The 24727-nt window shown below is 41.5% G+C and overlaps 1 pseudogene; it reads left to right on the top strand.

The window, feature by feature from the left end:
* On the top strand, window positions 1-24373 carry LOC121394347 (annotated as a pseudogene).
* The last annotated feature ends 354 nt before the right edge of the window (window positions 24374-24727 follow it).

Raw genomic sequence — 24727 nt, 5'->3', positions numbered from 1 at the left:
ATGGGCATTAAAGTCAAAATTTTTGACGTGCGACGTAATTTATTTGACGCGCATCTATTTTTTGACGCACGCTGTCATTTCGCGGCAAAAAAATAAAATGTTTATCCGGTGTTTTGGATTACAGAGTTTTTTTCATTCTGCATAATTAATGAGACGTGTTTCCCCAGACTTATCAACTAATTTAATTTGAAATAATTTCTAAATCTGCAGAGAGAACATTCTACTCATTTCCATATAATGAGTGAAAGGGACACGTGACTGTATCCGTGTATGTATGTTTGTATGTAAGCAGGAGCCGCACACACGGGGCTGATTAAAGCTCCAATTTACCATCATTAATAAAGAGTTTTCCATGTAGATGAATTATGCAAATTCCAATTTATTCAATTAAAAACCTTTGCACCTTCCCTGTAGCCCGAGTGCAAGAGCCGTGTTTGTAACCGTGTAGCCAATTAACCAGATACAGAATGTCAGTAGCAAGTTCCCTTCATCCTTGTTCCCCAGAAATTGAAGGGGTAATTAAAGGGGTTGTTCACCTTTGAGTTAACGTTTAGTATGATGGAGAGAGTGATATTCTGTGACAATTTTCAATTGGTTTTCATTTTTTATTATTTGTGATTTTTGAGTTATTTAGCTTTTTATTCAGCAGCTCTCCAGTTTGCAATGTCAGCAATCATGTTTCTAGGGTCCATATTGCCCTAGTGACCATGCATTAATTTGAATGAGAACAAGGAATATTAATAGTGGAGGGTCGGGCCGGCGGGGCCCACAAGACCTGGGGGCCCACCGGGTTTTTTTCCCAGTGTCCCATTGGCCCAGTCCGACCCTGTTCGGGTCTCTTCACTGACATGAAGCCTGCCGGAGCATGTGCAGTTGGGCCAGGTCAGGAATCGGTTTTAACTGTGCATACAAAAATCGGCATTGAGACCTGAAGACTATAGAAAGAGCCAGAAGGTAGGACAGGGAGTTCCGCTGTGCTTCTCTGCATGTAAGGGTCAGAATTTTTAAAGGGATACTGTCATGGGAAAAAAAAAATTTCAGAATGAATCAGTTAATAGTGCTGCTCCAGCAGAATTCTGCACTGAAATCCATTTCTCAAAAGAGCAAACCGATTTTTTTATATTCAATTTTGAAATCTGACATGGGGCTAGACATATTGTCAATTTCCCAGCTGCCCCAAGTCATGTGACTTGTGCTCTGATAAAATTCAATCACTCTTTACTGCGGTACTGCAAGTTGGAGTCATATCACCCCCTCCTTTCCCCCCCCCAGCAGCCAAACAAAAGAACAATGGGAAGGTAACCAGATAGCAGCTCCCTAACACAAGATAACAGCTGCCTGGTAGATCTAAGAACAACACTCAATAGTAAAATCCAGGTCCCACTGAGACACATTCAGTTACATTGAGAAGGAAAAACAGCAGCCTGCCAGAAAGCAGGCACAAGTCACATGACTGGGGGCAGCTGGGAAATTGACAAAATGTCTAGCCCCATGTCAGTTTGCTCTTTTGAGAAATGGATTTCAGGGCAAAACATGTTTTCCGATGACAGTATCCCTTTAAAGAGTTTTTTTTTTTTTACACTAAAGCACATCATGCGGAGGGACAGGGGAGGAATGCCTGGAAGTTAGGGGGGGGGGCTTTTGGTAGGGGGATTTAGTTCTGAGCCAATAAAGGGTTTTTATATTATAAAACTCTGTTGTTGTGCTGTGACTTCACTACTTAAGGGGGTTTAGTTCTCCTTTAAGCTTTAGTTCTCCTTTAATTTACAGGTTGGGTTAAAAACAACGGAGCCCGGCAAGGGGTATTAGAACCTTGGCCCACACTTCTAAGGACGGAGAATGTGTTTTTCACAAAATATAAAGTCTTTCAAACCAAAGAAAGGCCACTGAACCCAAGAGCTTGTAATCTGGAGAAGAGACTGAAAGACAGGGAAACTGTGGTCTCATGAAGGGGGCACATCTGTACAGTGAATCACACAGTCCAGTACACCTGTATATTGTGGCACAGAGTCCAGCACACCTGCATAAAGAGGCATACAGTATGGCACACCTGTATACATGTATAGAGAATGCATACATATATACAGAATACGTGTATAGACTGGCACACCTGTATAGAGAGGCACATAACATGCAACCCCTATATAGACAGTATGGCACTCCTATATATAGAGTAGCACAGTCCAGCACACCTGTATAGAGTGGCACATGGTATGGCACACACTACAGCGCACCTGTACAGCATCACACACAGTAGGGCACACCACACAAACTCTCATATATATATTTTTATTTCCTCTATTTCACACCCAGACAAACCAGTCAGTGCTCCAAATCCAAAATGTCTGCATTTAAATATATAAACAAGGGTGAGAAATTGGCTGTTCAATACTGCCATCTGGTGGGTACATTTCAGACTTGCTTTATATATAATATATATATATATATATATATTATCAGTAGCAGCAAAACTGCATATCCAGCATACCTCTGTTTAAAATCAACAGAACCCTGCAAGCTGAATCTATTAAATATTTTTCTAATGATACTATCACTAAAATTCATTGTATGCCGTTGGCTAAAGCTCCAGTAGAATGGAATATTGGGCACATTGTCGGCTGGCACAATGCCTTTATTTTATACTCAGACCTGTGCCACTGTTTCAGATTGCTGGGGAGAGAATGCAGCACTCTGGCCGAATACCGAACCGAATCCTAATTTGCATGTGCAAATTAGGGGTGGGAAGGGAAAAGGAAGGGAAGGGAAGGGAAAAGAACTTCATACTCATGAAGAACCTCATACTCATTACTGAAGAACCTCATACTCATGAAGAACCTCATACTCATTACTGAAGAACCTCATACTCATTACTGAAGAACCTCATACTCATTACTGAAGAACCCCATACTCATTACTGAAGAACCTCATACTCATTACTGAAGAACCCCATACTCATTACTGAAGAACCCCATACTCATTACTGAAGAACCTCATACTCATTACTGAAGAACCCCATACTCATTATTGAAGAACCCCATACTCATTACTGAAGAACCTCATACTCATTACTGAAGAACCTCATACTCATTACTGAAGAACCTCATACTCATTACTGAAGAACCTCATACTCATTACTGAAGAACCCCATACTCATTACTGAAGAACCCCATACTCATTACTGAAGAACCCCATACTCATTACTGAAGAACCCCATACTCATTATTGAAGAACCCCATACTCATTACTGAAGAACCTCATACTCATTACTGAAGAACCCCATACTCATTACTGAAGAACCTCATACTCATTACTGAAGAACCCCATACTCATTACTGAAGAACTTCAAACTCATTACTGAAGAACTTCATACTCATTACTGAAGAACCTCATACTCATTACTGAAGAACCCCATACTCATTACTGAAGAACCTCATACTCATTACTGAAGAACCCCATACTCATTACTGAAGAACCCCATACTCATTACTGAAGAACCCCATACTCATTACTGAAGAACCTCATACTCATTACTGAAGAACTTCATACTCATTACTGAAGAACCTCATACTCATTACTGAAGAACCTCATACTCATTACTGAAGAACCTCATACTCATTACTGAAGAACCTCATACTCATTACTGAAGAACCTCATACTCATTATTGAAGAACCCCATACTCATTATTGAAGAACCCCATACTCATTACTGAAGAACCTCATACTCATTACTGAAGAACCTCATACTCATTACTGAAGAACCTCATACTCATTACTGAAGAACCTCATACTCATTACTGAAGAACCCCATACTCATTACTGAAGAACCCCATACTCATTACTGAAGAACCTCATACTCATTATGGATAAGCCCCATAACCATAATTGATTCACTCCATATTCATAGCTGATGAACCCCACACTTATGTTGTTTACGTTTAATAGTAATGTTGAATAAATATGACTTCAACAATTTATAAATGATAGTAATGACATTTCTAATCAATAGTACACAGTACATTGAATGGGATGTAACTTTTAGGGCAGGACTAGACGAAGCTCATGGATCTGACACGTCGCAATGCGACTAAACGCATGTGACGTGCTTATAATTAAGTTCTAAAACTTAATTGGCTTTTGGGAGAGAGCCTGGAATACATGACAGGTACACTTAGATACATTGGTAACCATTTAAGATAAGCAAAGAAACAATTGTAACTATTTAAGATAAGCTCTTGGGGAAACTGTGACTTGCTGCTGAAAAGGCAATTTAACGTCATTAGCAAAACTGTAATAACTTAAAAACCACAGAAATGTGTTCAAACTTTCATTGCCTCCCAAACTGTGTAAAATGGACATGGTAATTAGGGGGTGTGGCCATACAATGGGCGTGGTCAAATTATTTTGTTTCTATTTTCGAATTGTTGGGTGGAATGAAATTACAGAAAGGTTGTGCCCCATAGACTCCATTATAATCAAATAATCCAAATCTATAAAAATGATTTCCTTTTCCTGTGTAGTAATAAAACAGTCGCTTGTACTTGATCCCAACTAAGATATAATTAATCCTTATTGGAGGCAAAACCAGCCTATTGGGTTTATTTAATATTTACATGATTTTCTAGCGGACGTAAAGGGATCCTGTCATCAGAAAACATGTTTTTTTTTTCAAAACACAACATTTAATAGTGCTACTCCAGCAAAATTCTGCACTGAAATCCATTTCTCAAAAGCGCAAACAGATTTTTTTATATTCAATTTTGAAATCTGACATGGGGCTAGACATTTTGTCAATTTCCCAGCTGCCCCTGGTCATGTGACTTGTGCCTGCACTTTAGGAGAGAAATGCTTTCTGGCAGGCTGCTGTTTTTCCTTCTCAATGTAACTGAATGTGTCTCAGTGGGACCTGGATTTTACTATTGAGTGTTGTTCTTAGATCTACCAGGCAGCTGTTATCTTGTGTTAGGGAGCTGCTATCTGGTTACCTTCCCATTGTTCTTTTGTTTGGCTGCTGGGGGGGAAAAGGGAGGGGGTGATATCACTCCAACTTGCAGTACAGCAGTAAAGAGTGATTGAAGTTTATCAGAGCACAAGTCACATGACTCGGGGCAGCTGGGAAATTGACAATATGTCTAGTCCCATGTCAGATTTCAAAATTGAATATAAAAAAAATCTGTTTGCTCTTTTGAGAAATGGATTTCAGTGCAGAATTCTGCTGGAGCAGCACTATTAACTGATTCATTTTGAAAAAATTATTTTTTCCCATGACAGTATCCCTTTAAGGAATGAAGATCTAAATTACAGAAACCCACAGGTCCCGAGCATTCTGTATAACAGGTCCCATACCTGTATGTTATATAGAACGTTCTATTGCTAGCAACTTTGCAATTGGTCTTTATTTTTTTTTTAGTTTTCAAATTCTTCCCCAACTTTCAAATGAGGGGTCAGTGACCCCAGTAGTCAAATACGATTGTTGTTACTTTTTATTACTTCTCTTTCTTTTCAGCTTCCTCCTGTTCATATTCCAGTGTCTCGTTTAAACAGCTACACTAAGGTTACTAAGGCAAACAAGACCCTAGCAACGTCAGCACGGGGTAATTGTGGGCACTGAGAGCTCAGGAGCCACAAGGTAACTCGGGGAGAGGAGAGTCTGTTACACCGGGTCTCAGGGTAATATGGGGGGTGAGTAGGAGACGGTACAGACGGGTAACTGAGCACAACGTGTCACTGAAAGGCCTCGCTGCTGAGGGACTGGGGCCGAACGCTTGGTATAAGGAAGAGTCGGTATAGGGCGCGGGGCGGCTGATTGGCCAGGCGGCACCACGTGACGAGACCAGTGAGCTGAGCGCTAGTGTGGGGCAGAGAGGACCACTGGGTTCGTCCAGTTTGGCAATGGCGCTGTCCAGGGGGAGGTTGTGCGCGATGCGGATGCTTCGATGGAGTGTGGGCCGGGCCCCCGGGAGCCAATATAAGGCCCTGCGCCACCGGGGCCCCAGCTCTGGGATTCACTACTCCTTCTCAGGTTAGTGGGTCACCTGCACTCACACTCACTGACACACTCACTGACGCACTCACACTCACTGACACACTCACATTCACTCACACACTCACTGACACACTCACTCACTGACACACTCACTCACTGACGCACTCACATTCACTCACTCACATTCACTCACTGACACACTCACTGTCTGACACTGACATACTCACTCACTGACACTCACTGACACTTACATTCACTCACTGACAGCTTGACTGACTCACACTCTCACTGACACACTTCCTGGCGCTCACACACTCACATTCACTCACACACACTCACTGTGACAATCACACTGACACTGACTGACTGGCGCTCACTCACTCACTCACTCACTCACTCACTCACTCACTGCCCCTTTGTTACATTTTGCTTTTAGCAAATCAAGTCACTCTCCTGTGTGAGTTCTGCACATTTGTGAGCACAACACAGACCTTGCACCATTGCTATATTATTATTAGTATTATTAATATTTGTGTAATTAAAGGAACAGTAACGTCAAAAAATAAAAGTGTTTTAAAGTAATGAAAATATAATGCAGTGTTGCCCTGCACTGCTAAAACTGCTGTGTTTGCTTCAGAAACACTACTATTGTTTATATAAACAAGCTGCTGTGTAGCAATGGGGGCAGCCATTCAAGCACAGGATACACAGTAGATAACAGATAAGTACTACTATTGTTTATATAAACAAGCTGCTGTGTAGCAATGGGGGCAGCCATTCAAAGGAGAAAAAGCTCAGGTTACACAGCAGATAGTAAATAAGCTCTGTCTGTCTAATGGTGTTATCTGTTATCCATTAGTTATCCTGTGCCATATAGCCTTTTTTCAATTTCCGCCATTGCTCCACAGAAGCTTGTTTATATGAACTATAGTAGTGTTTCTGAAGCAAACAGATCAGTTTTACCAGTGCAGGGCAACACTGCATTATATTTTCATCACTTTAAAACACTTTCATTTTTTGGTGTTACTGTTCCTTTAAGATGAGTGGGAGTTGTCATTGGGAAATAGGGCAGCAGAACAGGAGCAGGTGAGACTGCTGATTGGGCAGTTTTTCTAATCACATAATTATCCCCTTGATCAGTCCCGGACTAATATTTCCTTTCACTGTGCAAAATAAGTGATTTTGGGTGAAGTTCCCCTTTAAAGGGGTTGTTCGCCTTTAAACTAACTTTTAGTAGGATGCAGAGAATGATATTCTGAGACAAATTTGCAGTTGGTTTTCATTTCTTATTATTTGTGTGGTTTTTTTTTTAGTTATTTAGCTTTTTTATTCAGCAGCTCTCCAGTTTGCAGTTTCAGCAATCTGGTCGCTAGGGTCCAAATTCCCCTAGCAACCTTGCATTGATTTGAACAACAGACTAAAATATGAATAGGAGAGGACCTGAATAGAAAGATGAACAATTAAAACAATACATTTGCAGCCTTACAGACCGATTGTTTATTTTATGGGGTCAGTGACCCCTGTTTGAAAGCTGGAAAGAATCCGTAGAAAAAGGCAAATAATTAAAAAAAACTATAGAATACAGACTAAATAAAAAGTTGCTTAGAATTGGGCGTTATATAACATACTAAAAGTTAACTTAAAGGTGAACCACCACTTTAACGTTGCAGTTGTACCAAATTTGCTTTAATTCTAGGAAGAATGTTGTTTGGCGCCGTGTCCCTCGGGCCTGTAGAGTCTTCACAAGGAGATTTCTCATCAAGCTCATCACACACACAGGCTGATATGAACTTGTTTACTTCTCCTAGAGGCTGCAGGGAGTTGCCTAAGGGTAGGACTCCACGAGCGATTGTGTCGCAATCTGACGTGCTGCGACTAAACACATGCGAATTGTCGCATGCGACAAAAATAAGGCAAGAGTTAGACACGAATTTGCAGCAACTGACCCCTGCAGAACTGAATTGTCGCATGGTGTCGCAGCGTTGATCCGACGCGATCCGACTGTCGGATGCAGACGCAGCACGCAGCGTCTGCATCCGACAGTCGGATTGCGTCGGATCAACGCTGCGACACCATGCGACAATTCAGTTCTGCAGGGGTCAGGTATACGGGTCAGCACTTTCTGTTGGTTCCCCTGGGTTATTCCTTTCATTGGCACATTGTCTGGCACAGGCAAACGTCTCACCAACACCCTCAAAAGATGCCAGACACCACCCAAGGTAGATTTCTCCTGTTTCGCGAAAAAATTTGAAAATTGACATCAAATTTTGAACGCGCGTCCGAAAAGTCGCTCGTGTCAATTTTGACCCTGACGTTAAAGTCAATGGGTGTCCAAATAGTATTGAGGCGCGCCGATTTTGTCGCGAGCGACTTTTCGGTCGGGCATCCGAAATTTTCGCCGGTGATTTGGCTGCAAATTCGTGTCAGGCAAATTTATTTGCCCATCATTGATATTAGCCCCTTTGTATGCCCCTGTGATACCCTCCAGATACCCATGTGGCCCCGGCCTTAGCATTTACCTGGCTAAATCGACCCGGCAGTTTCCCAGCAGCTGCCAGAATTTGTTTGTGAATCCCTAAGCCTAAGCGAGGGCAGGAGTGGAGAGTGGTGGGAACGAAAGCCTCAGTTAAAAAGAAAAACATCCCCCCAAAAATGGTGCTAACAACAGGCAATAGGTTTGTTCTGCCAGAAGGTAAAAGCTGAGGAAGAGGAGGAGAGGCTGAGGGATGAAGAAAGAGAGAGAAGGTGAAGGCTGGGGCCTTGGGAAAAAGGAAAGGAAAGAGGGTCAGGAGGAGGTTTTGAGTCGGGAGGAGGAATGGCAGTCCCTAGAGGAGGATATTGAGATTGACCTGGAGGGTGAGGAGAGTACCCCAAAATTCCAAGTGAAAAGGAGGGTGAGGAAAGAGGTGGTGCCAGGCACAAACTAAACAGGATTTAATGAGAATGGAACTTACTTTCATTTAATTAATGTTTCATTAGTTAATAATGTGATACTTTTCTGTTTCTGAAGTGTTTATTTAATTTTCTGTAACGTTTTTACTTTCAATAAAATTCCCTAACACAAGATAACAGCTGCCTGGTAGATCTAAGAACAGCAGTAGTAAAATCCAGGTCCCACTGAGACACATTCAGTTACATTGAGTAGGAGAAACAACAACCTGCCAGAAAGCAGTTCCATCCTAAAGTGCTGGCTCTTTCTGAAATCACATGACCAGGCAAAATGACCTGAGATGCACCTACACACCAATATTACAACTAAACCATTCAACCTACTCAAGCTCGTGCCCACCCTGCTTGTTTAATAGTGTCACTGCTCCTTTAATGGCCCGTTTAGTCTCTCAGACTCCAGAATCACCGGATTTAGGCCAATTCGCCAGGACATTTGAGTTTCTTTGATCTGGTTCTGCTCAGGCTTCTGTTTTGAAGAGGAGATAATTAGATGAATTTGCTGCTGATCAGCCGAATGTCTCTGCTTCACATTACTATAACTTGTACATCTACAGCCTGGCATTGATCGTTTAGCTGCTTTATACGGTTCTTATAAAATCATATTTTGCCTTTCCACACAGGGACAAAGAGACCTTTGGATTTATTAGTGAGTCTTATGTGCTGGTTACACATTACTCTCACTTTACTAATATTAATCTCTCTCTTCTGGAGACACAAGATAACAGTTCAGTGACCTGATGCCTCTCACACACAGGGCAGCAAGTTTGTACTGAATTCTCTGCTAAGGACCCATAAACCACAAACCCCCATATGCAACATAAAGCACTAAGTTTGCCCAGCAGCAGTAATCTATAGCAACCAATAAGATATTTGTTTTTAAACAGGTGACCAGTAAATTCTACCTTTTGATTGGTTGCTATGGTTGACTGCTCCTGGGCAAACTTAGTGTCTTTTATTACATAACCCCCAAAGTCTTTTAAGGGTCCAACCAAGGGATCCTACCTTGGTCTTCTGTATGTCACAGAAATCCTCTAATATCCTTATAATACACAAAAGCTCTGGATATCTTGTAAATTATATCCTTATAAACGGTGAGTTCTGATGTCATTTTTGTCACACGACTCACTGAAACTTGTGTATTATAATAAATAAAGTACCCCCTGTTGCAAAATATGAGGATATTAGAAGTTACCTCGGAGTTCCGAGACCTGTTTAAAAACAGTCGTGTTTTATATGGTCATGAAACGCCTCTGTAACATATAATATCCTTATGATTTACAAGAGGGGGAACTTTATTTACTATATCATTTACAGTAGGGGGTACATTATCCCTTATAATACATGAGTGATACTCAGAGTTCCCTGTATAACTCAGCCTGCAGCCTTGTGCCTTTATATGGTCACATACCATCCCTCAGTGACTTCTAATATCCTTATAATTTACAGTAGGGGGTACATTATCCCTTATAATACATGAGTGATACTCAGAGTTCCCTGTATACAGTAACTCAGCCTGCAGCCTTGTGCCTTTATATGGTCATAGAACAACCCCTCAGTGACTTCTAATATCCTTATCATTTACAGTAGGGGGTACATTATCCCTTATAATACATGAGTGATACTCAGAGTTCCCTGTATAACTCAGCCTGCAGCCTTGTGCCTTTATATGGTCACAGAACAACCCCTCAGTGACTTCTAATATCCTTATCATTTACAGTAGGGGGTATGCTGGTAGCCAGTCTTACTGGGGATGTTGGGAAATATTTTACTGTAACACTTAATGACTGAGGTTCTGGCACTGCTTGAAAGCCGATATAACTGGGCAGTAGTTCACATGATATTACAGAGAGTGAAATTGATTGGGTTCAGATTTAGTTGTGTGACACTCTAATCCTTACTGTTCTGCTCACAATAAACCCTCTATTCTTTGGTGCAGAATCTCAATTTAATGATTTCGGAGGTGAAAATCGTGCTGTGTTTATAGGCAGGTCTCTAGTTACATAGAGGAATGGGAGTTATTCTGCCTCCGCCATAGGATTGTAAGTGAAGGAGAAAAATGAGGAATGGCAAATATTCCTTATCTAAATGGCTAATTAGTGATTCACTACCCTGCAGCCTGAACAGCGCCTCATTGACATCGTCATGTGTAGAGATTTGGAACAGATTGATTGGTTACATAATGAAGGATTGGTTGGCATGCAGTAACACACACGTTAGGTATAGATGTCACACATTGTACTTTTGTGCTCTTGGTATCGAAATCAGGGCTAAATCTTGGGCAGCCATTGACTTCTGGACTGAACCATCACAATATCTTAAAATAAGACAAAACGTGCGACAAAGTGCAGCTTAGGGGATCAGTTCAATGCAGGACATAAATAGCACTTAATGAATAAATGCTCCAGGAGTGAAGATTCAGTCGAGCTCAGTGAATAGTTGTAATATAGGACATTAGTGATGACACAGTAGAGCTCATTGGATAAGGAAAGGGCAGCAGTGATGATACAATACAGATCAGGGAATGAGATCATTGCAGGACAGTAGTGATGATACAATAGAGCTCAGCGAATAAGGAGATGACAGTAGTGATGATACAATAGAGCTCAGGGATTAAGGAGAGGACAGTAGTGAGTAGGGATGCCCCGAATCCACTATTTTGGATTCGGCCTAACCCCAGAATCCTTTGCGAAAGATTAGGCCGAATCTGAATCCTAATTTGCATATGCAAATTAGGGGTGGGAAGTGGAAAACATTTTTTACTTTCTTGTTTTGTGAAAAAAAGTCATGCATTTTCCCTCCTCACCCCTAATTTACATATGCAAATTAGGATTCACATTCGGTTTGGCTGGGCAGAAGGATTTGGCCGAAGCCGAATCCTGGATTCGGTGCATCCCTAGTAGTGATGATACAATAGAGCTCAGGGATTAAGGAGAGGACAGTAGTGATGATACAATAGAGCTCAGGGATTAAAGAAAGGACAGTAGTGATGATACAATAGAGCTCAGGGATTAAAGAAAGGACAGTAGTGATGATACAATAGAGCTCAGCGAATAAGGAGATGACAGTAGTGATGATACAATAGAGCTCAGGGATTAAGGAGAGGACAGTAGTGAGTAGGGATGCCCCGAATCCACTATTTTGGATTCGGCCTAACCCCAGAATCCTTTGCAAAAGATTAGGCCGAATCTGAATCCTAATTTGCATATGCAAATTAGGGGTGGGAAGTGGAAAACATTTTTTACTTTCTTGTTTTGTGAAAAAAAGTCATGCATTTTCCCTCCTCACCCCTAATTTACATATGCAAATTAGGATTCACATTCGGTTTGGCTGGGCAGAAGGATTTGGCCGAAGCCGAATCCTGGATTCGGTGCATCCCTAGTAGTGATGATACAATAGAGCTCAGGGATTAAGGAGAGGACAGTAGTGATGATACAATAGAGCTCAGGGATTAAAGAAAGGACAGTAGTGATGATACAATAGAGCTCAGGGATTAAGGAGATGACAGTAGTGATGATACAATAGAGCTCAGCGATTAAGGAGAGGACAGTAGTGATGATACAATAGAGCTCAGGGAATAAAGAAAGGACAGTAGCGATGATACAATACAGGTTAAATGCATGAGTTTACAATCTGTATCCTTTGCTGTTCAAGGAGAAGGAAAGCTACCAAAGCAGTTTATTGCCAATAGATTAGCCACAATAGTGCAAGCTATAACCCTATATTTATTATGCAAAATGCTTTACCATAACGGAGTAAACAGCTCTAGAAGCTCTCTAGTTCGATTAGGATAGCAGCTGCCATATTAGCTTGGTGTAACATCACTTCCTGCTTGAGTCTCTCTCTGCTCACTCATTGCTCTGGGCTCAGATTACAGCAGGCAGGGGAGGATGGAGGGGGAAAAGAGACGGAAAGAGGCGCAAACTGAGCATGCTCAAGCCCGGCCCTGGAGGTTTAAGCTGAAAACAGGAAGTCTGATACAGAAGCCCATGAGTACACAATAGTAGGGTGTGTCTCATACAGAAAGGAAGAGGTTCAAGAAGGAGCAGCCTGTGCCTTTCTCTTCTTTTCTTACTGATGGCTTTGGTCGGCAGCACAACTACCTGTGAATCTCCCTTACAGACAAATGTAACCTCAGATGTAAGTACAGAGACCTGTGTGGGTGCAGTGCTCCTGTGAGAAGGAAGAGGTGTGCTGTGTTTCTGGTTCCACCACTATCTCTTTTGTCCCCTGTTTAGGTCAGTACTGTGTGCCAGAAGAAAGAGTCAAGCTGATGCCCAAATCGGAGCTTCTCATCACTCAGGAGATTGTTACATTGGCCAGACTGTTTGTCCAGGAGGGGGTGGATAAAATCCATCTGACCAGAGGGGAGCCGCTTATTCGACCAGATGTAGTGGATATTGTAGGCAAGCGACTCAAGGAGCTAACCCTTGTACAGGGCAGGGGTCTACACTGGTGGATTTATTGGGCCCCATTTTCTTGACGCTACAAGAAGACAACTCTATATTTACCAGTCGGACAGTGTTTTACATAAGGAACAGCAAGACTGGCTGAACGAGAGCAAAATAACTGGATTGGTCAGGTCTGAACATGCCGAATCTGGACTCTGGACAGTTAATGGAATCTCTTGGCTGGAATTGCAACCTACATACTTTAAAGTGTAATACAGAGATACTGTGTCCTTTAAAAAAAAAATTGCAAATACATTTGTGCCTTTAGCAGTGTGACCACTAGATGGCAGAATTAGACAGTTCCTATATCCGCTAAAAGGCTCCAGTGTTTTTATCCACAATGCTTCCCAATTAGTACTGCAAATCTTTGCTTTACCCAGTAGCAATAAAGGTGCATCTCACGCTCTTCTCTCTCTTTACAGCGAAGCTCCGGAAACTGGAAGGTCTTAAGACGATTGCACTGACGACAAATGGGATCAACTTGGGACGGCAGCTTCCGAAACTGAAAGACGCTGGTCTGGACATTTTAAATATCAGCCTTGATACACTCGTACCTCCCAAATTTGAGTTCATTGTGCGCAGGAAAGGTATGTGACAGCTCAGTCAGGCTTCTGGACCACCTTTATATTAAATTCTTGTACTTTATATTGTATTGGAACATTCCTCTCCTGTATGTGGATCTACAGTGAAACCTCAATTTTACATCCCCTGATTTAAATTATTGTTTTGTAGTCCTACCTATATAGTATACATAATACTTTTCCCTGGTTTTACATTTTTCCTGGATTTTACACCATTTTTTTCTGGTCCCCTGAAAAACATAAAATGGCGGTGCTACTGTATACAGAACCGCTCCTTGTCCAAACCACTCTCCCCTCCCCCCCACTGAGCCTAGAAAGTAAAATTGCAATGCCAAAGTGAAAATATTATTTGGGAACACATACTCCAACGCAACGCACAATATTAAACAATATAGCAGCATAGTTTCTGCGTTGGAGTATCTGTTCCCTAATAATATTTTCACTTTGCAATTTTACTTTATTGAAGACATAAATTTTGGGAACCAGATATCTGAACAATTAAGAAAAAAACTCAACCTGGTCCAGCAACTTCCTTATTATTGGAGCCTACCGAGTAATTGCCATTTTAAACAGTTTCGGAAGTACCCTGGGACAGCGTTGGACTGGGACACCCAAGGGACCACCCAAAAACCTTAGACCAAGGGCCCACTCCCAGTACTATTTTTCTTCCTTTCTTCGCTCAACTTCTATTCTCCTAGTCTCTTTTCTTTATATACTATAATCTATTATTCCATCTATTTAGCCTTTTCTTTTAAATTTAGCCTAGAAATAGGGAATGGCCATGAAATAAGCCAAATGTTTAGAAGCAGGAGGGCCACTGATACCTGGGCCCACCGGGAGTTTTCCTGGTGTCCCGGTGGGCCCATCCGACACTGCCCTGGGAGCATGGGGTGCAATTGTACGAGACCCTGTAGGTGCTAAGAAAAGCACTTTCGGGGATTCCCAGCTGCACAGTCTGCTCCCAGGCCCGAAACTGCATAGTTACGTTACTGATTTTAAAGGAACAGTAACACCAAAAAATGAAAGTGCTTTAAAGTAATGAAAATATAATGCAGTGTTGCCCTGCACTGGTAAAACTGATCTGTTTGCTTCAGAAACACTACTATAGTTCATATAAACAAGCTGCTGTGTAGCAATGGCGGAAATTGAAAAACGGCTATATGGCACAGGTCAACTAATGGATAACAGATAACACCATTAGACAGACAGAGCTTATTTGCTGTCTGCTGTGTAACCTGAGCCTTTTCTCCTTTGAATAGCTGCCCCCATGGCTACACAGCAGCTTATTTATATAAACAATAGTAGTGTTTCTGAAGCAAACACAGCAGTTTTACCAGTGCAGGGCAACACTGCATTATATTTTCATTACTTTAAAACACTTTTATTTTTTGACGTTACTGTTCCTTTAAACACCAATCTGGAGAGGTGAAAAAAACCTGCAAATAAAGGTACAGCTGCAGACAATGTTACAGCCACTAGATGGCGGTGTAAGATCAACTCTGACTCGCAAACGCTTTGTGGCCGTAATGTATTAGCCTATAGTCTGGATTCATAACCATTGCTCATTGTTTTTGTTTTAATAAATTTATTTAAATTGTACATTGAACCATGCGCTGTTGTGCATTAGTGGCTGTAAATACCTGCGCGCAGCTTATAACCGATTTGTAATGTACAGCCCAAGTGCACAGGTTAAACATTCCTGCTTTCACATCTTTACCCAGTCCCCTTCGTAAGTAGATCATTATGAACTGTCTGAAGTGTGACGGGCCTGGATAAGTCCAGTTTATGCCAAAACTAACAAATATTACTTGACAACTATACCCAACATGGGGATCTATTCACATGTGGCTGCATAAGGGACTAAGTAAAGTCAATTCAGTGTGAGTGGGACAGAACATGATGTGAGTGCTGACATCTGTATTAGGTAAGAGAAATGATGATGGCAGTTAAGATCAGGAGAGGATCGGCTACAAATACACATACGCAAACTGAGGCACCTGCTGTCATGTTTGTAGGTATATTTATTTATTTGTATAGAGCTCCTTGAGGCCAAAGCACTATACAGTAAAACAATAAGTTAGTAGAACAAACGGGTGGTCATTTCAATTAGGGATGCACCGAATCCACTATTTGGGATTTGGCCGAATCCTTGGTGAAAGATTCGGCTGAATGCAGAACCGAATCCTAATTTGCATATGCAAATTAGGGGCAGGAAAGGAAAAAGTGGAACAAATTCCACTTGATACCAGGCCAATGCAGACTTTGCATCAGGAGAGGGTAATAAACAGCGTGAGATGCAGATGATAGATCAACGAGGATAAGGATAGAGAAGTGAACTTTGGCTTTGCGAATCTGAAGATCGTTTGTAACTCGGCACATCGGAGTAATAACAAGGGATCAAGGGGAAGAAATTCAATACACAGAGCTGCCATAGCGCTTCCCAGCCTGCCAGGCTCTGTGGAGAATCAGCCAATCAGAGGTGCACACAGATTTCTCAGGCCTCACCATAGACGTGTGTGTTGTTGGCTAAACTACATATCCCGGATCTGTGTAATTATAAGGGATAACAATAGACTGCACTGAATGGCAAATTATTTGGGCTCAGAATGGTGGCAGGGATGCACCAAATCCCTGGAGCTTCTGCAAAGGTAGAAGCTCCACAAGGACCCAGAGGCACTGGGCTGAGCCAGAAACGAGTGATTATGGAGGGGCTCACACTACATCGAGTGTTTTGGGTGGGGTTGGGCCCAACACAGTAACATCAAAAAATTTAATTGTTTTAAAGCCATGAAAAAAAGAAAGTACTGTTGTGCTGCACTGTTACAATTCTTCAGAAACTCGGATTATTACGGAGCTTATCTGTGATCTGCTGTGTATCTCGTGCCTTTTCTCCTTTTTTGGCTTTGAATGGCTGACCCCATGGCGACACAGCAGCTTGTTTATTTAAACTATTGTAGAGTTTCTGAAGAATTTTAACAGTGCAGCATAACAGTACATTATTTTTTTCATGGCTTTAAAACAATTACATTTTTTGACGTTACTGTGTTGGGCCCAACCCCACCCAAAACACTCGATGTAGTGTGAGCCCCTCCATAATCACTCGTTTGTGGCTCAGCCCAGTGTCTCTGGGTCCTTGTGGAGCTTCTACATTTGCATCAATGAATTTGTACAATGTGATAAATAAACCGAGCGCATTCCTCCCAAACCCACACGTGCGCTGCTGCAGATGTTTCCAGTCATTTGTGGGTTTTGTTTGGAGAGGCCGCAGAATTCTCTGATTCCTTCTATTTACCAGAAAAACAATTCACCTTCCATTGTTACAGACTGACTTACTCTCTCTTTGAGATGAATCGAGGCAGCGTATGTCTGTTAGTATTTAGGGATCTGTCTGTCTTCCATTCATATAAATAACCGGCTACAGGGGGACATTTGCCTCTCCATCAGCTGATAAACAGAGAACAGTCCTCGTGTATCATGGGCTTAAGTGTTGAACCAATAAAGGATTCGGGGAGATTAGCGACAAATCTCCTCTTCTTCGGGTGACTAATCTCCTCACAAGGAAACCGTGCGACTTCGGAAAACTAAGCGCTCCGATTGCCATCCCGCCGGTGATTTTCATTTTAGCCGGCGGGAAAGCAGTTCGAGGGGGATTAGTTGCCGGAAGTCGCAGGGCGACTAATCTCCCCGAATCTGACCGTGTGTCTCTGCCTTAAAAGTCGCAGAATCTCCCATCTGTTTTTTTTTATATAGATAATAATGGAGCATGTACTATATATATATAACTACATTATAATCCCATCAAGAGAGTTATTATATTTTGTTTTGGAGAATATAAATGGTTTTTCTGTTCTTTTCTAGGTCAACTGTGTGGTTATGAGAGGTCTAAATGAAGACGAGCTCTTAGATTTTGTGGAGCTCACAGAGAAGCAACCTTTGGAGGTCCCATTCATTGAGTACAAACCATTTGATGGTAAGTGACCTAACTCAGCTGTGACCTTCCTTGGTGACAGGAATTCTCAGTATCACCCCTATTATATTATAATAAATAACTTATGACCTATGAGAGAACAGAAGTGATCAAGTGCATATTCTTTTGGGACCTTCAGGTAGGGAAGACCACAGCCACGGCACAGTTTTCAGCGCAGAAATGGAGACTGACACCACCTTTAAGAGTTCAAATGCAGCTTGGCTGGCTTTAATTATACACGAAATACAGGACAGTCCCTCTATAACACCCTCACTGGTGTTCACACAGACTCACGTTTTCCAGCACTCATAGGCATGGACGTACACGACTCCCAGAATCCTCTCTGGGGCTCACTCTAGACACACTTGTCTCCTGGGAGGGGTAACTCTCTTCCTCTCTCCAGTCCAGTCCTTCACTCTTTACTAGGGATGCACCGAATCCAGGATTCGGCCAGGATTTTGCCTTTTTCAGCAGGATACGGATTCAGCTGAATCCTTCTGCCTGGCGAACCAGGGAGGGAGGGAAATCGCGTGACTTTTTGTCACCAAACAAGAAAGTAAAAAAGGTTTTCCCATTCCCATCCCTAAGTCCAAAATAGTGGATTTGGTGCATCCCTACTCTTTACCTCTGTGGGAATCATTGTCTCTTTCCCAGCTACACACAAAACTCCTTCCTCCACTCAAGGAGGATTTCAGGGCCCCTCACTCTACTCCACTCAAAGAGGTCTCAAGGGGGAAGCACTGAGGTCTAGTCTCACACCTCTTTTTAAAGGGGAACTCCACAAAAACATAACTTAAGCTTTTTGAAAAGTAAACATAATTTCAAGCAACTTTGCAATATACATCAATTAAACAACATGCAGACTTTTCATGATTTTTAATGGTTTCTGACAGTTCCCTAAGCCCAGCCCCCTGCTCTCCTGCTGATCTGTCTGACTACTTTGCTGAGCTGTCTGACTACTGTTACTTTGTATCAACAGCCATCTGTCCCCAGCCTGCATCCTCCAAACCCCACAATTCCCTGCACACGTGATTTCAATAAGGAAAGGAACATCCCAGTGCAATGCATTGTGGGTTATGTAGTTCCTGCATGCTGTCTGTAAGCTGTGGAGAAGTTGTTACAATTTGTAACATCAGTGTTTAGTCCTTCCTTCCCTGCCAGGATTTCAAATGATGCAGAAAGATAAGAACTGTTAAACAGCTGGATTTCAGCATAGAAAAATTCATATTTTTTAAAGAAACGGGTAACTGTGATGGGTATATTAGGGGTTTCTGTGTTATGAGGGCCTCTTTATCAAATTTTGGTTTGGAAGCTGGAGTTCCCCTTTAAGTACAGCTCACCTGCTGTCTAATTACTTAGCTACCTCTACCAAGGGCTCTTACACACGCGTTTTTTGCTGTATTCCGCTTTTGTTCCGCAGGGGAGCGCAGGAGTAGACGCACTCAGTTATTGTTAATGGGGCTGTACTCACACAGACGCATGAAAATGCCAAATACAGGTGGGACGCAGCATGTTGCATTTGCATTCGGCACTTGCATGCGTCTGTGTGAGTACAGCCCCTTTGACAACAATTGAGTGCGTCTACTCCTGCGCTCCCCTGCGGCTGAACGGAAGAAAGTGCAACGCAGGGGAGCGCAACAAAAAACGCCCGTGTGTAAGAGCCCTTAGGCAGCTGCAAAACACTTACTGGAGCAAGGAATGGAAGCCCACCCTGTTCTCTTCCATTCACTCCAGGGACCCATTCCCCAGCTTTTTTTCAACTACAGCCATGTTTGCTGCCGAAACACACACCTTTCCCTGGAGTTTTATATTTACCAGCACTGATGAAATATACATAATATATTAAAGTTTTCCCATCCCACCCCTAATTTTCATATGCAAATTAGGATCCAGTTCAATCTTTTGCGAAGGATTCAGGGGTTCGGCCGAATCCAAAATAGTGAATTTGGTGCATCCCTAATAGAAACTAATGGAACGTCCAACAAATTGACAGTTTTCGTTAACAACCTCATATTTATTGTAAAAGACCCCAACAAACCCCAAACGAACGTTAATCAAATGGAGCAATTTCTAGATTTACAATTCCTATATCCAAGATGAAAATGATGGACATTATGGACAGTTATGGCCTAACTTCAACATTTTCAATTGGCCTTCGTTTTTGTTTTATAGTTTTTTTTCTTTTTGTTTGTTTAATTATTTTGATTTGCATATGCAAATTAGGGGCGGGGAGGGAAATCACGTGACTTTGTCACAAAACAAGGAAGTAAAAAATGTTTTCCCCTTCCCACTCCAAATTAGGATTTAGTTTGGTCGAATCTTTCGCGATGGAATTGGGGGGTTTAGCCGAATCCAAAATAGTGGATTCGGTGCATCCCTGATAAATATGTATGTTAATACTGTTAATTAGTATGACCATTTCTTTATGGTATAAAGTATGTTCCTGAAAACCCCCTCATACAGAACAAGCAAGATGGAGTCAACAGACACAAGAAATTCACATTGAAATAATTTTGCTACCCAGAAAGGCTTTTGCCAGTGCAGAATTGAGGCCCAGCACATACACCAGACCGACACACACAGGGCGATACACACAGTAGACATAATAATAATATAGTCATCCCATATGTTACTGGAGGACCGGAAATTATTATATTTTATATAGTGAACTTATTGCACGAGGCTAAAGTTTGAGCTTGTCAATAGCAGCAATGATCCAGGACTTCAAACTTGTCACAGGGGGTCACCATCTTGGAAAGTGTCTGTGACACTCACATGCTCAGTGGGCTCTGATTGGCTGTTGAGAAGCTAAGCTTAGGGCAAATTAACCAATTTAAGTAAGAAAGAGAAACAGGCACTGAGGGTATTAAAAAAAGATCAGAGTATAATTATCAAAAATGCGGATAAAGGAGGTATGGTGGTAATACAGGATACTACAGTGTATAAAGCAGAGGCACTTAGACAACTCAGTGATCAGGATGCATATGTCAGACTAAAGGGCAATCCGACAAGACATTTTCAGGTAATATTGGAGGGACTTGTACAAAAGGGCGTAGAGGAAAATGTAATAGATATGGTATTGCGGGATTATTTGGTCCCGCAATCGATAACTATTCCTACCTTCTATCACCTCCCCAAGGTACATAAGAAGGAAAGACCACCTTTGGGGAGACCAATAATTTCTGGCATTGGCTCCCTAAATGAACATCTCTCAGAGTGGGTGGATGCGTATCTCCAGCCATTGGTAGTTCGGCTTGAGAGTTATACTAGGGACACTACACATGTATTGCAACGTTTAAGAGATACCGGTTGGGCAGAGAACAATGCATGGGGAACAGTAGATGTGGTTTCCTTATACTCCTCGATACCACATGATAAGGGTATTCAAGCAATCCGGTATCACTTAAATAAATACAGTGATTATTCAGATGAACTCATACAGTTTCTGTTAGAAGCTGTTGGGTTCCTTCTGAAACATAATTATTTTACCTTTGATGCGAGTTTCTACTTACAAAAGAGAGGGACAGCGATGGGAGCGAAATTCGCTCCCTCTTTTGCTAATTTATATATGGGGTGGTGGGAGGAAACCCATATTAATGCGAAACAGAAGGAACATCTAAAGTTGTATATGCGCTATATAGACGATCTTCTGTGTATATGGCAAGGGACTGAGGAAGAATTCGGTAATTTTGTGAAGGATATCAATGAGAATGACTTAAACCTTGGTTTTACTAGTCAATTTAGCCCAAATCAAATAGAATTTTTGGATGTAAGGTTAACAGTAGAGGATCAAGCAATAAACACGAGTATTTATCGCAAACCGTGTAGTGGCAACACTCTTTTGCATGCCTCTTCCTGTCACCCAAAAAAAATTAATAGAAGAAATACCGGTGGGGCAGTTTCTGAGACTTCGAAGAAACTGCTCCACAGGCAAGGACTTTGGGAACCAGGTGCGGGACATGCAGCAGAGATTTGCGGAGAGAGGTTACAAACATAAAACTATACAGAAAGCTCTATGGAGGGCAAAAGGAAGTGTTAGAGAGGACTTGCTAAGGACGAAAACAAAACAGAACAAGAGCTCCAACTGGTCAGACAAAGTAGTACTTACTACTAGGTACAGTAAACAATTTTTTGAAATATCGAGGATTGTTAAGAAATATTTACCTATTCTCTATGGTGATGAGCACTTTTTCAGAGTGTTGAATCCAGGGATTAATGTGATTCCTAAGCGGGCCCACACTCTGAAAGACATGCTATCACCTAGTCATTTTAAAAAGAGAGACCAGGGACGTGATTTGGGGCCACTTACATCAATTGGGAACTACAGGTGTGGGAGTCAGATATGCATAACGTGTAGGCATATGAAAGTATCAAAAAAATTTAGATCAACGGTAACAGGGAGGGAATTTGTCATTAAGGGCTATATCAATTGCAATACCACTTATGTAATATATTTGATCACGTGCCTTAACTGTCAAATACAATATGTAGGCTGTACGACCAGGAAACTGAAGGAAAGAGCTAGGGAACATTTGAGTCAGATAAAAAACCCGCGAATGACTGAAAAGAGCAATGTCACTAGACACTTTAGTACATGCAATGGAAATTCCCTAGAATTTTTCAGTATTCAGGGGATAGAGAGGGTTAGATTGGGAGAAAGAGGAGGAGATCAGTTGAGCCTCTTAGAGAGGAGAGAAGTATTTTGGATATTCCATCTGGGCACGCGTTTGCCCTTAGGACTTAATCATGAATTTGATGTTACCTGTTATACGTGAAAGGGTTAACATTGTTTAGGGGTCGAAGATGGGGCTATCGAAACTAAAAAGGGAGCTATTGACGGTTTATGAACAACAAATGCAAAAGAAGTGAGTGCTACTGATTTTGGGTTATTATACTATTTTTGTGATATATATTATTATACATATTTAATAATTGAATTTATAAACAGTGACTATTATACATACTTAATAATTGAATTTGTAAACAGTAACATATGAAAAGTAATGCAAAAACCCCATATAGGCATGTTTGAAGAGCAATTAACACAATAGGGTTAATCCCTCAAAGATTTTGATTGGTTTTAAATAAAGTGGGAGGGACTGACAGGGTATAAATCCCGTAGAGGCTATGTGGTTTACAGATACACCTATGACTAAGCGCCGGAGGGTGCGAAACGCGTAAGGTGGGCCTGGGGGGACTGTATGTAACTGAATTTTTAATGATAATTTAAATAAAGAAACTTTTTATGGAAAAGTAAGCCTTTGGGACAGGTATCTTTGGATACAAGGAATTTTGATATATATATCGCCTGTGAACTGGGGCGAGTTCCTTGGGCTTAACCAAGTTTAAATCAGAGGTGGACTCCCAATCTTTATATACAAAGTAAGCTTAGGGCTCGTCACTAATTATCCAGCAGATAATGAGCTTCCCTGGCTGTAATATAAGCTGATGCTACAGGTTTGCTGATTATTAAATTCTGATGCTAATTGCACTGGTTTCTGTGCTGCCATGTAGTAATTATGTGTATTAATTACTAATCAGCCTTATATTGTGACATTTCTATTCTATGTGTACTGTATATTGTGAGTGGCTCCCTAAGCTCAGTAAGTGACAGCAGCACAGAGCATGTGCAGTGAATCAGCAGAAAAGAAGATGGGGAGCTACTGGGGCATCTTTGGAAACACAGATCTTTACTGCTAAAGGGCTGTGGTTGCCTTGGGCTGGTACAGAAGCACAAAATATCATGTGCAACATGTCTAGCTACTTCTTTAGTTAAGCTTTAGTTCTGCTTTAAGATGGTGTTTAACAAACATTACATTCCTGTGGTTTTCCAACCAAGCGCTACAGTGAGACAGGAACTGGTCCAACTAAACAACCCAACAGTAAAACAATGTGCTTTCTGCCATTCACTTCAATAGGAAGTTAACATCTTTACCCCGGAATTTTCATGATACTGTTCTGATTGGATCAAGGGGATCTTTTAACCATCACCCCTCAATGGGCTTTAGGTTAAACCTGCCTGAATAGTTTTCTTGGAGCCACTGGGATTCATTATTAGGATGTTATTATGTTTACCTGGGAGAATTAGCGGAACTAAAAAGCCACTTGGATGAGTGGTGAAACTTTATCAAGATGACTTTGCAAGTCCAGTGCCTTTACACTTGTCCCTGCTAGATACTATATGCCCATTACATGGTTCTGACCCTGTTCTTGCTTGAGAGAGGAGCTTATTTCTGGTTTGTTCTTCTCTTTAACCCCAGGTGTGCCTGTTTGGAGATTTCGAAGTGTCCCTGAGGGACTGGCTGCGATCGGGAGTCAGCGAGGAAGAGCTGATACAGATGATAGGGGCTGCTGTGGGGAGGAAGAAGAAGCAACACTCAGGTAAGTGAAGGCTATTCTGCATTATAGGAACAGTTCAGTATAAAAATAAAAACTGGGTAAATAGATAGGCTGTGCAAAATAAAAAAATGTATCTTATATAGTTAGTTATCCAAAAATGTAATGTATAAAGGCTGGAGTGATTGGATGTGTAACATAACAGCCAGAACACTACTTCCTGCTTTTCAGCTCTCTTGCTTTCCAGTTATGTCCCATGTGGCCCCCCTTATAGTCACTGACTAACTCAGAATTAGAGAGCTGAAAAGCAGGAAGTAGTGTTCTGGCTATTATGTTACACATCCACTCACTCCAGCCTTTATACATTGCATTTTTGGCTAACTAACTATATTAGAAATATTATTTTTTTTGCACAGCCCATCTATTTACCCAGTTTTTATGTTTACACTGAACTGTTCCTTTA

The sequence above is a fragment of the Xenopus laevis genome, chromosome 5S (assembly GCF_017654675.1).
Source record: "Xenopus laevis strain J_2021 chromosome 5S, Xenopus_laevis_v10.1, whole genome shotgun sequence".
NCBI lineage: Eukaryota > Metazoa > Chordata > Amphibia > Anura > Pipidae > Xenopus > Xenopus laevis.
This window is presented reverse-complemented; position numbering and strand designations above follow the sequence as displayed.